Source organism: Sus scrofa, chromosome 3 (genome assembly GCF_000003025.6).
Source record: "Sus scrofa isolate TJ Tabasco breed Duroc chromosome 3, Sscrofa11.1, whole genome shotgun sequence".
NCBI lineage: Eukaryota > Metazoa > Chordata > Mammalia > Artiodactyla > Suidae > Sus > Sus scrofa.
This window is the reverse complement of record NC_010445.4, coordinates 31,320,704-31,338,296: the sequence shown is the minus strand read 5'-3', so window position 1 is coordinate 31,338,296 and position 17,593 is coordinate 31,320,704. Positions and strand designations below refer to the sequence as shown.

At 48.8% G+C, this 17,593-nt stretch overlaps 1 protein-coding gene across 7 annotated transcripts in view; it reads right to left on the bottom strand.

Annotated features, from left to right (window-relative positions):
• ZC3H7A (zinc finger CCCH-type containing 7A) overlaps window positions 1-5,811 on the bottom strand; it is a 40,317-nt gene extending 34,506 nt beyond the window's left edge. The window contains exon 1 of one of the 7 annotated variants that reach the window (XR_002342423.1): window positions 5,667-5,758. The gene's annotated coding sequence lies outside the window, so the exon portion shown is untranslated. Of the gene's footprint in view, window positions 1-2,825; window positions 5,360-5,666 lie in introns of those variants that run through there. The other 6 variants (XM_021086593.1, XM_021086599.1, XM_021086594.1 and 3 more) reach the window with 6 other exon arrangements.

Here is a 17,593-nt window from a genome sequence, read left to right as displayed (position 1 = left end):
GGCCATACCCATGGCTTATGGAAGTTCCCAGGCTAGGGGTCAAATCAGGGCTGCAGCTGCTGGCCTACACCACAGCCACAGCAACACCAGATCCGAGCCGCGTCTGCAACCTACACCACAGCTCCCGGCAACACCGGATCCTTAACCCACTGAGCAGGGCCAGGGATTGAACCCGCATCCCTGTGAATACTAGTTGGGTTTATAACCAGCTGAGCCACAACAGGAACTCCCTGTTTGTGACCTTTACTCAGCATTTCTTTTTTCTTTTTTTTTTTTTTTTTTGTCTTTTTGCTATTTCTTGGGCCGCTCCTGCAGCATATGGAGGTTCCCAGGCTAGGGGTTGAATCGGAGCTGTAGCCGCCGGCCTATACCAGAGCCACAGCAACGCGGGATCCGAGCCGCGTCTGCAACCTACATCACAGCTCACGGCAACGCCAGATCGTTAACTCACTGAGCAAGGGCAGGGCCCGAACCCTCAATCTCATGGTTCCTAGTCGGATTCGTTAACCACTGCACCACTACGGGAACTCCTACTCAACATTTCTATCTGGAATGCCCCCCAATCTTATACCCTCCTCCCAAGCCTAACCCTTTGATCAAACTTACCTTTTCAGAATGAAATCACCTTCTGGCCATTTGCTCAAACCAGTCACCTTCCTTCTCTTAACCACATCCAACCAATCCACTGGCAAAGCCTCTATGGGTGATACTGTCAAAGACATGCCAGGCACCCCAAGCCTGACAGCTCTAGAACCCCCTCTGCCGGAGTCGCACGTGGACGTCCCCAGAGCCTCCTCTCTGCTCTGCCCTTAGCTTCCATCCCCTCCCCCATCTGTTTCCCACATGGAACTGAAAGGAATGCTCTCTACAAACACAGATCGGTTGTCACAGCCCTGCTGAAAATCCTCCACTGGCGGCCCAGAGGCACTCAGAATGGGACCCAGACTCCCCAGCATGACGCACCACCCAGGCCCTGTCGCCCTGACTGTCTTCCTGTAGGTTCCTGGAATGAGTCAAGGGCTCTGTGTCCGGGACCCAGTGCTTGCTGTTCCCACTGCCCATGACACTCTTCCTAGATCTGCGCGGGGCTGGCTCCTTTCTTTTCTTTTTTCTTTTATTGATAGGCAAGAAACAGATCCAGATAGGTCGCTTGTGAGAGACGCGAGCGGGCAGGCGAGGAGGCCCTGCCAGCGCTGGCTCCTGTCAACCCAGGGTCTTGGTTTCAATGTCAGAGGCCAGCCTTCAGCCCACTACTGTCACCACACCCCGCTCCTACCCCTGCTCCCTTCCAGGGGTCCCTGTCCTTCGTCCTGGCTGTTTTACATGCTCCAGGACCAGGTCAATGAACCCTTGAAGGAAGACTGAATGAAGGGGTCCCATGTCAAAAGCACGACAAACCAAAGGATGGCACCAGAGGAGGTGACAGGAGACGAGCCGGCCTCGGAGGCCGGTCGAGCCAGGTGGTGAGGAAGTCACAGAGTGGGAATCAACAGGAGGCAGCGACAGTAAGTGACCTCCAAAGCTGGGGCGGCAACGAGTGCCACTGACCCCACCAGGGGAAAAGCAACTCAGACACACCCTCTCTGCCTTAAAGGAAAAGGAAATGGGGGGGGTGCAACTCTGAACAGTACTTTTTAAAGCAAGACACTCAGTTAGATCGGAATTTCATTCAGTTAACTACTCTCGCCGGCAGGAACACACGTCACCTTTCTGGAATCAGCTGTTACTCACTGAAGTTTTACAGAAGGAAAGGTACGCAGAGCTCTGGTCTACATAATCCCTTAACTACTGGTTCAGCACCTGTTCGGCGAAACCCATTAGCGCCAAGTCTAGTCCGATGCTGAACCACGGAATGCAAAACCATGAAAGTTTGGCCTTTCATGGTAACTTGAGAATCCAGCTCCCATTAGCAGAGGACAACAAGGCAAAGAAATGTGACTACAACACACGGTAGGGACAGAAGGAACGGCAAACACGGCCAGCTCGGCCTGCACTCCAGACACTCTTCTAAGTGCTTTACGTGGGTCAAAGCATCTGATCCTCCCGAGGAGCCTAGGAGGTGGGTGTAGGAGGAAGCCGAAGCACAGAGGGGTGACGCAGTCACAGAGGTCACACAGCTTGGGAGTGGCCGAGCCGGCCGGGTTGGCGCCCAGCCTGCCTTCTTATCCACGGAGCTATTTTGCCCTGCATGTGCCAGTGCTGCCTGGAGCGGGGCGAGCTCGTCCGAGTTGGCCCTGGGCTGGGCTGGGCAAGACAAATACAGCTCTGGCAGACAGGTGGGCACTTGACAGCCACTCAGGAGGAACAGAATAAACACAGGCCTCTGCACACGCAGGCAGACACGATGACGTGTGCAAGGGACGTAATTTAAGACAATCTGGACAAGTGGAAGGGACGCGGGGAGTTAGGACAGCAGTCCAGGGATGATCTCCATGTGGAATCCGCCCACGACGTCATGGGTGTAGACGTGAGGAATGAATATTCAACAGCCTTCGGGCCAAGACAGCCTCTCACAGGACCAGAGAGGAGGCCCCAGGGCATGGGGCCCAGGGCTTGTATTTTTCCCTAAGAAGCTAGTCCTAAATTTCAGGTGAGACATTATTATGAGTACCCACGTGTAGTAAATGCGGCCCTCAGCCTCCAGCCTCTCTTGGAAATGGCAGAAACAAACAAACAAACAAACAAACAAACAAACGCGCTTGAAGTAACAGCTGGGTCCAGGCCAGCTTGCAACAGTGTGAGCTCATTGTGGGAACTCTTCCGGCAGCAGCAGGATACACTTCACCCCTCAGAGACCACATGCCCAGGGAGCGAACCCGCATTACCTGGTTCTCCCTACAACGTTCCACTGCCCTCTTGAAACTCGGACTCTCCTGCTGGATATTTGATGAGACACTTTTTCCCCTTGATGGAGAAAGAAGCCCTCCGGATGAAGGCTGTGCGAAACACCTTCAGGAAGCATGTTCCTACTTTCTGCCACCCCACCTCCGCCCGCCCCGGAGCTTTGCTCTTTGAACTTGCCCTCAGATGTGTGCAGGGTGCCTCTTAAGGAGCCCAGCCCCCTGAAGGCCCGGGAAAGAGCTCACCACACACAAGAACTCCGCTTGGGAGGGAAGATGAACAGGAAAGACGTGAAATTTTCCAGACCGTCCGCCCAGGGGCCCCAGACCCTGGGTCGGTGACTACAGAGGAGGTTCTGCAGTGCCAGATAAATATCCTGCTCCAGACTCCGGGAGTCTAATAACATGCAAAGGTTCCACTTTCTTATTTGTGAAACACAAAACTTTCAGCCTCTCTCTGACTGCCTCCATCACATGGTTCCTAAGGCTTCACAAGGTATGGGAAATTCATATGCACCGATGAACAAAACATCGCTAAACTCCCAACGAAATTAAATCCCAAATGTCTTGTTGGGGCAAAACCTAATAAGGATGAGTAGCCTGGTTTCTTTACATCAGAGGAAATTTTCACCTCACTTAATATGCTTCTGTCACGTGTGTGTGTGTGTGTGAATTAAAATAGATGTACTGTCACAAGCATACATTTTTTAACTTCTGGATCAATGTTTTACTATTTCTCCCAACTAAAAATACTATCTAAAGTTTTTCTCCCCCCCTAGAAATACTATCTAAAGTTTTGCCTTCTGAGATGTAAACACTTCACACTTTGGAGAAAACAAATTTAACTTCCGATCATAAGATCCCAGAGAAAAAGCATTTTCATTAAAAAAAAAAAAAAATTCGAGATATTATTTGGGAATCAAGTCTCCACACATCACACTTTCTCTAAAAAGCCCTTCTAGAGCACCCCCGGCAACAGGATACAGACATTCATTGGAATGTTCATATCTTTCCAACAGTCACCCTCCCTAGAGTTGACATTCTATAGTAATTGATTCTCTCTCACTTAACATTGATTTCATCCTCCCAAACTGGCAGGATTTACAGTCAATCAAGAATTGGGGACAATATGGTGCCAACCACCATTTTTACTGGCAAAAAACCCTGACAGTTATCTAAGGGCTGGAAAGGGAAATGGGTGTAGTGACGTCAGGGCATGACAGGGGCCCCCAAGCAAAAGTCAGAGTAACTTGGAGAAAGGCTTTCAGATGGCAGAGGCCCTGAACATGAGCAGGCTCGCTGTATCACACACACGCAAATATTGCAAACACGCAGCTTCAATAACTTATGATCCGACTGAGTCCAATCCTCTGCAACTATTTCCACCGTGTACTCCAGTGCACAGGAGATGACATTTTTTCCCCAAAGAAAATTCTGTCCATGAACTTGACTGCAAATGAGGACAAAATCCTCCTTAAGCCATGGGCTCGACAGTTCAGCGGAGGGTGAGAAGGAAGAGTGTCTAGGAGAGAGGAGGCCACATGCCATCAGAGAAGCAGGCAAAGAGAAAACAGATGGCAGAAGCTCCTACTACCCCTGCCCTCATTCCAATGCTCCAGCTGAACGCTGTCCAACAGAAATATGCCAGTCGTACATTTAATTTTCAATGTTCAAGTAACTGTGTTAAAAAGAAGTAAAAAGAAACCAATGACAATAATATATTTGAGTCAACCCACTATGTTCAAAACAGTATCATCTCAACCGCTATTATTTAACTTGGAAAGAATTATGAATGAGATATCTTTACTTTTTTTCCTTACTAAGCGTTCAAAATCAGGTGTGTCTTTTTCACTGGGAGCACATCTCAACTCCGTCTAGCCACATTCCAAGTGTTCAACAGCTCCTTGCGGCCAGTGGCCACCTTCCCGGGCAGGGCACCTCGAGTCTGGGCAGACCCTCGGTCCTTAAATACCAAACACGGCACCTTCTTTCATGCCTACATTCCGGGGGACAGGGAAAATACTCAACTCCCGATAAATTCACCCAATCAGGGTGCAGGCGCGACCTCTCGGGGACCAGCCGGAGCTTTCCAGCTGGACCACACCCCGGCAATGACCGTCCCCAACAGGAAATTCACGCTAATGGGAACTGACAGGTCCTCATTCTTTAAGGGTGGGGAAAGAAACCTAAAGCCTGGCCGTCTCCAGATCCACAAAAAAGATAGGAAACAATTCGCCGCGCGTCCTAGACGTGCGCCCCGCGCAAAAAAAAAGGGGGGGGGGGAACAGCCCGAAATAAACGAGCCAAGCGCACCGGGCTCATCCTTCCCGCCCCCAAACCTACGGTACTGAATTAGGGGTCCCCGATCACAGAAACAGAGAGAAATAATGAAAACAAAAAAATCCTTTTTTTTTTTTTTAGTTAAATAACCAGAGAGGAGGTATTTTGCCAACGGAAATGCACGCAAGCATGGGATGGAGGGAGCGGGAGCCCTCTACGCCCCGCTAGGGGGACACGCGCCCCCAGGGTGAGACCCCCGCCGCCCCCATCGGAGGGAGGGGACAAGGACCCGCCCGCCCGCGGAGCCCCGCGGCGGCGCGCGCTCGGACCGCCCCTCCGCAGGGGCCGCGCGCCCTTTGTGGCCGAGCCCTCCGCCCCCTCGGCTGCCGCGGGGCGGCCTTGCGCGCCGCCCCTCCCCCGCCCGGCGTCCGTTACCGGCGCGCGCGAGCACGAGGCGGCGGCGGGGGCGCGCCGGGCGGGGGCGCCGGCGGGGGAGGGGCGGCGCGCGGGCCGGGAGGGCGGCGGGGCCCGGCGGGACCCACCTACCTGCGGGGACGGCCGCGCCGGGGGACGGACAGCAGCGCGCGGTGAGCGGGCGGCGGCGGCGGCGGCAGCGGCCTGGGCGCTCGCTCTCACCTTCCCTCCGCGACCGGCGGCGGCGGCGGCTCCGCTGCGCCCGCGCGGCGCCCTCTAGTGGCCGGAGGCCGCGCCCGCCGCCCGGGAGACGCGGCCATTGGCTGCGACCGCGAGCGTCGGCGCCGGGGGCGGTGGCGGCGGCGACGCCACGTCGGGCCGGGCTGCAGAGATCCTCCGCCGTGGGTTCCGGGGCCGCCTCCCGAGCGGGAGCGCGGTCCGCAGCGGGCTGGGACCGCGGGAGGGAGCGAGTAGGGCCAAGGGATGCTCGGACGCGCCGGTGCTGAGAACTAATTCTGGGTGGACGTGCAATTCACATGCGCCGTGGGTGTTTTTTCTGGGCAGCGGCCCTGGAGCCGAAGAGCAGGGAGTTAGAACAGCGTCTACCAGGGAGCTGACCTAGTTTCGGGTATGGGGAGGCCTCCCCGGAGACACTTTATTTAGCAAATCCTAAGCCGGTGTTTCGTACTTTGCCAATTGTAACCCTTCGGAGCCTCAGAACAAGCATCGTTGTCCCCATTCCTACACCCCTACAGCAGAGGAAGGGGGGCAGAGCTCAGGAGCAGCTCTGGGTTGGACCCTGAGCGGGCCTGGCTCCCTGCCTTTCAGGTCTCCGCCCAAATGCCACCTCATCCACCTGTATTTTCAACAGCCCACTGTGCTCTAGGGCTCAGCAGTGGGCAAGGCAGGGTCTCTGTCCCATAGCGGGATGGGGAGTAGCGGTGGGGACCCTCCGAGACGCGAAGGAGACCATTTCCGACGGTGTAAACCGAGATTACAGCAGGGGAATGAGACCGTGATGGGCGGGCTTCACTTACGGTAGAGGGATGACTCTGGGAAGGTTCTGAGAAGGTGATGGCCAGGGAGATGGAGAATGTTCTCCAGGCAGAGGGAAGGGCGAGTGCAAAGGCCTTGAGGCTGGAGCTTGAACAGGAGAGTCCTCTTTGGCTGGTGGCAGGGAGGGAGGGTGGGCGGGTGATGGGGGACTTTGGAGTTTATTCTGTGTGGCACTAATGGGTCTGATTTGGGAGTGACAGGATGTGATTTGCACCTGAGAAAAGCTCTCTGGCTACTGTGCAGAGACTGAGCCATAGGAGGGGTGAGAAAAAGGGAGAAACTAGCCCGGTGACTCTGACAGTGGTCTGAGTAGATTTACAAACCAGATGTATTCATTAGCTCAGGCTGCTGTAACAAAATATGGCAGGTTTGGAGGCTTTTTTTTTTTTTTTAATTGAATTATGGTAATGTGTTAATTTCTGCTGTACAGCTAAGTGACTCATATATCCACACAGGCACACCCACATCTACATAACACGCATTCTTTTTCGTATTCTTCTCCATTATGGTTTATCACAAGATACTGAATATAGTTCCTTCCCTGTATTATCCAGTAGAACCTTGTTATTTAGCTTGTATATACTAGCTTGGATCTGTTCAACCCAAACTCCCAGTCCTCCCTTCTCCCCGCCCCCCAAGGTTAAGTCCGTTTCACCTGCTTAAGTCCGTTTTCTATGCACAGACCTGGAGGCTTAAATTAGAATTCATTTTTTCATGTTCTGGAGGTTGGAAGTCCAAGATCAAGGTGTTGGCAGGGTTGGTTTGTGAAGAGAACTCTCCCCTTGGCCTGCAGAGGACAGCCTTCTTGCCGTGTCTTCACGGGGCCTTTGCCGGGTATGTAAGCATTTCTCTTCCTGTAAGGACACCTGTCATGTTGGCTTGCCCCCCGCACCTCATGACTTCACTTAATTACCTCCGGGGAAGCCCTATCTTCTTGTTAGGGGTTAGGGCTTCACCATGTGAGTTTCGATGGACCCAGTTCAGTCCACGACACAAGGTATGTGCTGTGACAGAAACATTCAAGTAGAACTGACAGGGGCTGGCTTTAGGGGAAGCCCCTCTGAGGAAGGGGTTCTTCTGGTCACTTCAGGTCTCAAACATCTTCTCTTGGAGAGGCCTTCCCTGTCTGCCACCTAATAAAATTGCTGGAGTTCCCATTGTGGCGCAGCAGAAGCGAATCCAACCAGGAACCATGAGGTTGCGGGTTTGATCCCTGGCCTTGCTCAGTGGGTCGAGGATCCGGCGTTGCCATGAGCTGTGGTGTAGGTCGCAGACACAGCTCAGATCTGGTGTTGCTGTGGCTGTGGTATAGGCCGGTGGTCACAGCTCTGATTAGACCCCTAGCCTGGGAACCTCCGTATGCCCTGGGTGCGGCCCTAAAAGGACAAAAGACAAAAAAATAAAATAATTGCCCATTATCCCTGCCCCCTCTTGGCTTCTTTAGAGCAGCCATCGCTGACTGGAATGACCTTGTTTAATCGTTTGGGTGCCTGTGTGGGGTCTGCCTCCCCCCCAACCCCCCCACCCAGGACAACAGAGACCCTTCCCGTTTTGTTCTCTATTCCAAGCCCCCAGAAGTGTACCCCAGACACCATAAACACTTCTCAAACAGGTGCCCCGGGAACCTTGGAGCTAAGATCTGCCGATGAACGAGAGGTGCCAAGCGGCACGGGTGCATGGAGAGTTGGAACCATTTTAAGTCAGATGATGCTGAAAGGCCAGAGAGGCTGGACCACCAATAGCTGGGTGGGATCTCAGGGAGGTGAGGTAGGAGATGAGCCAAGGCCAGGCCCTAAAGGGTGTTACGAAGCTGCATGAAGGTGAACCTTATTCTGCACGGGGAGAACTTCATGGGATTCTGTGAGTTCCCTATGCAGCTGTAGCAGAGCACCGCGAACATAGTGGCTTAGGACAACACATTATCTTACCGTCCTGGAGGTCTGAAGTCTGAACTTGACCTGGCTCAAGTCACAGTGTGGGCAGGGCTGGTTCCTTCGGGAGGCTCCAGAAAAGAATCTGTTCTCTCGCCTTTCCCAGCTTCTTGGGCTGCCTGCCTTCTCCAAAGGCAGCAATGGCTAGTCAAGCCTTTGTATGCTGTGCCTCTCCCACCCTGCTTCTGATGGCACATCTCTGACCCTCCTGCTTTCTCATTTCCCTTATAAATAGCCTTGTGATGATACAGAGCCAATCCAGGTAATCCAGGATGCTCTCCATCTGTCCCTACAGAAGAGTTCTTAGGACCAGAACATTTGTATTCTAAAGACGAGAACGCAAACAAAGCCTTTATTTATTTTTTTGGGTGCCCCGCAGCATGTGGAGTTTCTGGGCCAGGGATCAGATCAGAGCCACAACTTCGACCTAAGCTGCAGCTGGGGCAACACCAGATCCCTAACCCACCGTGCAGGGCTGGGGATTGAACCTGTGTCCTGGTGCTCCCAAGACACCACTGATGCATTGTGCCACAGCGAGAACTCCAAGCCTGGTTTTTGGTTTTTTGTTTGTTTTTGTTTTTGTTCATCTTTATCAGGGCCGCACCCGCAGCATACAGAGGTTCCCAGGCTAGGGGGTTGGATCAGAGCTGTAGCCACTGGCCTACACCACAGTCACAGAACCACCAGTGCAACCTACACCACAGCTCACAGCAACAATGGATCCTTAACCCACTGAGCGAGGCCAGGGATCGAACGGACGTCCTCGTGGCTACCAGTCAGATTTTGTTTCTGCCGAGCCACGAAGGGAACTCCCCAAGCCTGTTTTTTTTTTTTTTTTTTCTTTTTTTGAGATTTCGTTTTTCCCTAACAAGGTATGTTGTGTGTGAGTTTGTGATTCCCACCTTCTTACTGGTCTTGGATTCTCCACACCTCTGCACATCGTCCTGTCACTTCGCAAATGTGTAAGGACTCAGTGAATGGGTCTCTTTTTTGGTTGCCTTAGTTTTCTTTTTAGCTGGACACCAAACTAGGCACCTTAGAGAAAGAACCCCACCTCCTAGCACACACCTGGGAATTTGGAAGGGAGTTCTGGGGCCCTGGGCATCTCTGGACGGCGGCTCCTGCACCCAGGCAGAAACTGCAGTGGCAGTCCTGTTTCATGTATGAAGTTCTCCAAGATTCTCAGCCAACGTTGGCATGCACACATGACAAAAGTGGTTTTAGTCTTATGTATTCACATCCTAAGTCCTCTCCAAAGAAAAAGGTGTTCTAAGAGTTCCTGTTATGGCTCAACAGTAACAAACCCCACCAGCATCCATGAGGACATGGGTTTGCTCCCTGGCCTTGCTCAGTGGGTTAAGGATCTGGTGTTGCCATGAGCTGCAGTGTAGGTCACAGATGTGGCTCCGATCTGGCGTTGCTGTGGCAGCAGCGTAGGCTGGGAGCTGCAGCTCTGATTCTCAACCCCTAGCCTGGGAACTTCCGTATGCTTTGGGTGTGGCCCTAAAAAGACAAGAAAAAAAAGAAAAAGGTGTTCTGTGTCCTTATAAACACCATACACTCTCACCTAAGCTCCCCCGGATAAAGCGAAGGTTATGGAATGAATGTTTGTGTGCCCCCCACTAAAATTCGTATATTAGAAATCTTAGCTCCCAACGTGATAATACTAGAAGGTGGGGCCTTTGGGGGTGATTAGGTCATGAGGGTGGGGCCCTCACAAAGGGGATTAGTGCCCTTATGGCAGAGGCCCAGGAAATGATTTCCCTCCGTCGGGTGAGGACACGATGAGAAGACAGCCGTCTGCAGTCCTGGAAGAGGATCTCACTGGACACCATGATCTTGGACTTCCTCAGATCTGGGGGACATAAATGCCTGCTGTTTACGCCCCCCGGTCTATGGTATTTTGTGAGAGCAGCAGGAACAGACTGAGACAGGGAACATCCAAGATGCAAGTCCGTAGGAGGCAGCACAGTGGTGGAAAGAGACAGACTGGGAAAAAGGGTTAAACCCCAACTCACTCCTTACCCATCTGGATAGCTCCGAACCAGCTTCTTACATCTCAGTCTTGCGCTCATCATCTTTAAATGTGGCGAAAACTCCCTCCGCCATGGGGAGGATTAAATAATGCTGATATAGGAGTTCCCACTGTGGCTCAGGGGGTTAAGAACCCAACGCATCTCCATGAGGATTCGGGTTTGATCCCTGGCCTCACGCCTGGGGTTAAGGACCCAGCTTTGCCACAAGCTGCAGCATAGGTCACAGGTGGGGCTTGGATCCCGAGTTGCGATGGCTGTGGTGTAAGCCGGCAACTGCAGCTCCAATTCAGCCCCTAATCTGGAAACTTCCATATACCAAGGGTGTGGGCCTAAAAAGAAAGAAAAAAAATTTAAAAATAATGTGGCTGTGAGGCACCTGGCACAGAGGATGTTCAATGACTAGAAGTTACATTTCCCTGGAGGTGCTGACTACTGAATGGAGTAAGCTTTCCAGCCTAGCCTTGGGGGTAGGAAGGGACACCTGCACCCCACTGCACCCCCAGAAACTGTGAGGCATGCTCCCCAGTCCCCCTGGAGTTACTGCCTCTGGAGGAGCTGTTTCTGGGGTGGAAAAATACTTGAGAGTCACTGGCTTAAAAATGAAACCTTAGAGATAAACCCACAATCCTGAGGCCATTGTCACATCATCTACAGAAATGAATTGACCACAGGGCCAACCTCAATAAGAATGAAAATAAAAAATGAGCTGTTTGCAAACATGACATACCTGTTGCAGAAGAAGAAAACCCTCAATTTTAAAGCCACTCAGATCATGAAAGGCACGTGCTAAATGTTTGCCACATGACCCTACGAGATGCTGACGAGCCACACGCGCTGAATTTTGTCGGTGCTCATGTGGAAATCTGTGCCGGAATCCGAATCTGCAGCATATAAAGGGTTAATATTACCACATTCCTTCTTGAATAATCAAGTAAATTGAGTGATCACTGTGAATCACCTGGACTATACTTCTTCCAAATTCTGCTTTGATGAAATTCTAAAGTAAAAGAAAGATACCCCAAATATTGACTGGATTCCTTTTTTTTTTTTTTAAATCTCTTTTTAGGGCCGAATATTTGGCATATGGAAGTTCCCACGCTAGGGATCAATTTGGAGCTGTAGCCACCCGCCACAGCCACAGCCACAGCCACACAGGATCCAAGCCATGTCTGCGACCTACACCACAGCTCATGGCAACGCTGGATCCTAAACCCACTGAGCAAGGCCAGGGATCGAACCTGCATCCTCATGGATGCTACTCAGATTCATTTCTGCTGTGCCACGATGGGAACCCCTGACTGGATTCCTTTATTTGGCTTTGTAAATATTTTATGGAGGAGACATTTGCTGCCTCTCCACTTTCTCTTGTATTTCTCTCTTGTTATTCAGCTTTGAAGATGGCTTGTTAAAAACTCTGCCCATGCGCTGCCTGCCTGGACATCAGCTTAAATGTGTAACTAATTGCAAGCGAGTTCCTAAACATTGCATGAGGCAAGAGAGCTCTAATTATCCCAGAGGGGGAAAAAAGGGAGCAGATACATAAATAACTGGCGGAATAATGAGACAGACTTTGTTTTACTTTATCAGCTTTTTTTTTTTTTTTTCCAGGAATTCTTTGGCGATGCCCCAAAGGATACTCTGCAGGGCGGTGGAAAACCAAATCTTCAATTCAATTCTGAAGTGCGGCTCCCTTGGTTTTCATCCCTCGATATGAAGTTTAGCGCTGCAATGTATCACTTTGTTCCTTGCTTGTATTGGGGGAGACACGTTTAATATTCAGAAGAAGAATGAAGCCAATTGCAAGTAGCTTCTGGAAATGGAGGAATGGCAGAAATCAGGACTACTCCCTTCCCAAGCCCAGGTCCAAGTCTTTACCCTACTTTTTTTTGGGGGGGGGGAGTAGAGGGGATGCCCTTGGCACGAGGAAATTCCCAGGCCAGGGATCAAACTCGCATGACAGCAGTGACTTGAGCCACAGCACTGACAATGCCAGATCCTTAACCTGCTGAGCCACCAGGGAACTCGTCCCCTACTTCTTTCCGCCCCAAAGTTGGGATTACAAGAATCCCTTTTCCATGTGTCGTATATTCCACTCCATACCCATTCCCAGCTGATTTGCCTCTCCATCCTCTGATGAATCCTTGCCCATAATTTGTATTGCTTCCAGCCTCTGGAACACAAGCCACCTGGCACTGGTCCTTCTGGATGGGATCCAGGGAGCTCTGTTCTTCCGTTCAACAAATATAAATGCCAACGACATTCAGGACAGTTTGCTGAATTCCAAAATCTACAGTCAGGGTTCCTATGCTCAAGATACCTAACATTCACCTTGGTGTTTGAAGATTCCCCAAGATGTGGGTTTGGGAAATAGACGAAAGAAGAGGCGCACGATCCCTGCGATGGACCCAAACCAAAACCAAATTAATGAAACTTGATCTGTAGATGTGGGATCTTTGTCTTTTAATATGTGAGCCTGTCCGAACACGTGTAAATGAGGATTAACATGGAATCAGAAGAAAACTTGGGAGTTCTCTAATCGCCTAGTGGGTAAAGGCTCCTGCCTTTTCACTGCTGTGGCTCTGATTGCTCCTGTGGCACAGGTTTGAGCCCTGGCCCAGAAACCTCCACATGCTGTGGGTTCAGCAGAAGAGAAAAATAAATAAGAGCAAACCTGAACTTTGCAATTCTCATTAAAAAAAAAAAGAGAGAGAGAGAGAGAGGAAAAGTCACCATTGACACTGCAGTTTAAAAAATACTTACTGCCTCAATTAAAGGAAACTGCTGTCAGCCTCCTTTAATCCAAGTAATCTACAATAGGGTGCTTGTTTTTCGTTCTTAAACACGCTCAAGGATCATAAATTTTACTGTCTTTTATAGCTTTGGCAAGGTGCCAAAGCTTATTAGGATCTTGCAGAAACAGGGAGTTCCCATCGCGGCTCAGCAGTAACAAACCTGACTAGCGTCCATGAGGGTTTGATCCCTGGCCTTGCTCAGTGGGTTAAGGATCCGGTGTTGCCGTGAGCTGTGGTGTAGATGGCAGACACAGTTCGGATCCTGCGTTGCTGTGGCTGTGACGTAGACTGGCAGCTACAGCTCCCATTCAACCCCTAGCCTGGGAACCTCCGTATGCCGCAGGTGTGGCCCTAAAAAAGCAAGAACAAAATTTTTAAAAATAATTAAGAAAAAAGGAAATTGCAGAAACCATAATATGAAAAGTGTGTAAGTTCTCCCTTGAGTAATGTTTTCAAAAACATGGCCAAAGCCATTTTTACCTTCTGTGAAGTTGTTATAAAATGTACTTAGCACAAACCTACATCTGCTGCTCTAAACTGATTTATAGCAAAAATGTAAATGAACGTATTGTAAAGACATTTGCAAAAAAGGAATAAATGTGAATAATTCCTAAATCTAAATCATGCTTGTCTGGTTGTGCTATAAATTTTAAATATCAATTTTAAAAAAAAAAAGCCCCAAACCAACTCTTCTCCCTAACATTCAGCATCCATCCTTCAAGCATGATCTTTAAGGCATGTGTCTTCATTAGAAGAGATGTTTCCAGAAGCACGCACTGGAGTTCCCGTTGTGGCATGGTGGAAGTGAATCGGACTAGTATCCATGAGGATGCAGGTTCGATTCCTGGCCTTGCTCAATGAGTTAAGGATCCAGTTTTGCTGTGGCTGCGGTGTAGCTCCGATTTGACCCCTCGCCTGGGAACTTCCATATGCCACGGGTGCGGCCCTAAAAAGCAAAAAAAAAGAAGGAAAAAGAAAAAAAGGCATGCACTGCTACAGGTGCATATATACAGAGAAACAAATGCGTGCGTGGCGTGTGTGCGTGTGTGTGTGTGTCTGTGTGTGTGTGTGTGTGTGTGTGTGTATTCATGTGCTTTCAACCCCCAGTGGCAACACCAGATCCTTGACCCACCGGAGCCACAGGAGAACGCCTGTTTGCATGTTATTTGATTCATGTTTTTCCCCCTCACTAGACTGTTGACCGCACAAGGGTGGAGACTATATTTTCTTTCCTCCACATTGAAACCCACAGAGACTGGAACACAGATATTTAATACATATATCATTGACCACAGTGCTATTTACTTAGCTTTTCGCAAAGAAATGTGTCCCACTACTATATAAATACCCCCCTTTTTTTTTTCCTTTGTCTTTTTGCCTTTTCTAGGGCTGCACCCACGGCATATGGAGTTTCCCAGGCTAGGGATCGAATCGGAGCTGTAGCCGCTGGCCTACACCAGAGCCACAGCCACACGGGATCTGGAGCCATGTCTGTGACCTACACCACAGCTCACGGCAACTGCCAGATCCTTAACCCACTGAGCAAGGCCAGGAATCGAACCTGCAACCTCATGGTTCCTAGTCAGATTCGTTAACCACTGACCCACGATAGGAACTCCTTTTCTCTTTTTTTTTTAAAGGCCAAACATGTGGCATATGGAGGTTCCCAGGCTAGGGGTCGAATCAGAGCTGTAGCTGCTGGCCTACTCCACAGCTCACAGCAACGCCGGATTCTTAACCTACAAATCAAGGTCAGGGATCAAAACTGCATCCTTCTGGATACTAGTCAGATTTGTTTCCGCTGAGCCACGATGGGAACTCCTCAAGTCATATCTGTTTATTCAATTCCACATTTTGTTTCCTCTAAAGTGTATATGGCATTAACATTTTTTTTGGTCTTTTTTTTTTTTTTTTTTTTTTTTGCTATTTCTTTGGGCCCCTCCGCGGCATATGGAGGTTCCCAGGCTAGGGGTTGAATCGGAGCTGCAGCCCCTGGCCTACACCAGAGCCACAGCAAAGCGGGATCCGAGCCGCATCTGCCACCTACACCACAGCTCACGGCAACGCCGGATCGTTAATCCACTGAGCAAGGGCAGGGATCGAATCCGCAACCTCATGGTTCCTAGTTGGATTCGTTAACCACTGCGCCACGACGGGAACTCCTTAAATTTTTTGTCTTTTTTTTTTTTTTTTTTTTTTGCATTAACATTTTTGTCTAAGGTTTTATGTAGAGTTTTTGTTACAATTAAGTCTATAACATTTCGCTAAATTTTCTAAACAATTAAAATTTTTTATTGAATGCAAAATTCTTTCAATTCTATCATGCTTTACAATTTCAGAAGTTTCACACCCATGATTTCATATAATCCCATAATAACCTTTTTTATCCCCCATCCCTATAATGCCCTTCCCCGTCCCATCTCCCCACTGGTAACCGCTAGTTTGTTCTGTATATCTAAGTCTGCCTCTTTTTTGTTTTATTCACTACTCTGTTGTATTTTTTTAGATTCCACGAATAAGCGATATCATAAACTTTTTGTCCTTCTTAGTCTGACTTGTTTCACTTCGTATAATGCCTTCCAAGTTCATCCGTGTTACCGTGAATGGCAAAATTTCATTCTTTTTTTATGGCTGAGTAATATTCCTCTCTCTGGGGGTGTGTGTGTGTGTGTGTGTGTGAGATCTTCTTTATCCATTCATCTCTTGATGGACACTTAGGTTGCTTCCATACCTGGGCAATAATGTTGCTATGAATATTGGTGTGCATGTACCTTTCAAATTAGTATTTCGTAACATTTTATACTTAGTAACGAAAATCAAGCTATTATTAGATGACATCCTCTTGTGATTGAGTTATCCCTGTGATAGCAGTGATCCTCTCAGGAGGAAACAAAGCAGAGACTGATAAGATCAGAGAAAAGTTCAGGGAATGAAATGCAAAAAGACAAGGAAGGAAAAGTCAACAATAAGAGGTGACCAGTCAGGGAGCAAACTGTCCTCTAAGGAAGTCAACTCTGTGACAAAGGTCAACATGTTTACCAACAAAAGTAGCCGTAGTTCTGGTGGTAAAATTCTGTGATGTGCTTTTCAACACTTTTTTTTTTTTTTTTTTTTTTTTTTTAGTAGCAGCTCTGGAAATTATTTATCCCTTAAAACCAATTCAGTAAGTTCCTAAAAGGTTGTAAAGTAAGATAGCTTTAAAACAGTGAGAAACTGTATAACTGAATCATGTTGCTGTAGAGCAGAAATTAACACAATACTGCAAACCAACTAAACATCAATAAAATAAAAAATTTCTTAAATGTCCTCTGCTGATGGGCACAGATGCGCCTGTGCACACACACACAGAGTGAGGAACTGTTAATTTTATAGACAAAAGCCATTCATACTAATCAATTTTTTTGGTCTTTTTAGGGCTGTACCCATGGCACATGGAGGTTCCCAGGCTAGGGGTCAAACTGGAGCTGTAGCTGCCAGCCTACACCACAGCCACAGCAATGTCAGATTCACGCCTCGTCTGCGATTTACACCACAGCTCATGGCAATGCCAGATCCTTAACCCACTGAAGGAGGCCAGGGATCGAATCTACGTCCTCACAGATGCTAGTCAGGTTCGTTAACCGCTGAGCCAGTACGGGAAATCTGAATAAGGCAGAATAGTCCTTATTCTTTAAGATGGCCAAGTCCTTTCTTCCTGAATGACAACTCTTTAGAGAGGGAGAGAGGAAAAAAAAAAAAAAAAAAATCAAAGAGCTTTGGCAGACCACTATTGCCACCTTGTGGCCAATTCTTATAATTACAATAGAATTTTGGGGGGTTCCTTTCCAATGTAAAACTGGAAAAATGGACAATGGTTCTTATAAAACTCATAAAATTTTATAAAATTTTACAAAATTCTATGTTTTAATACCACTTAACTTTTTAATTGATTATTTTGAAATAATTATAGATTCCCAGGAGGTTGCTAAGAAATATGTAGGAAAGTTCCATGTGCCCTTCCCCCAGCCTCTCCCAGGGTTGTGCCTATTATACTATCAAAACCAAGAAATTGTCATTGACTAGATTTCACAGTTACACATGGGCTCCTTTGTGACAACAGCATATGTTGGAGCTTAAATAATATTAAGTTCATTGACATACTGGAAATTCCATCCTAGTGTTGAGACAATGTCAAATAAAACTTGTCTTCTAAAACACAATTTTACTAAATTAAATATTACAAAAGGTGTGACATGGTGAAGTAA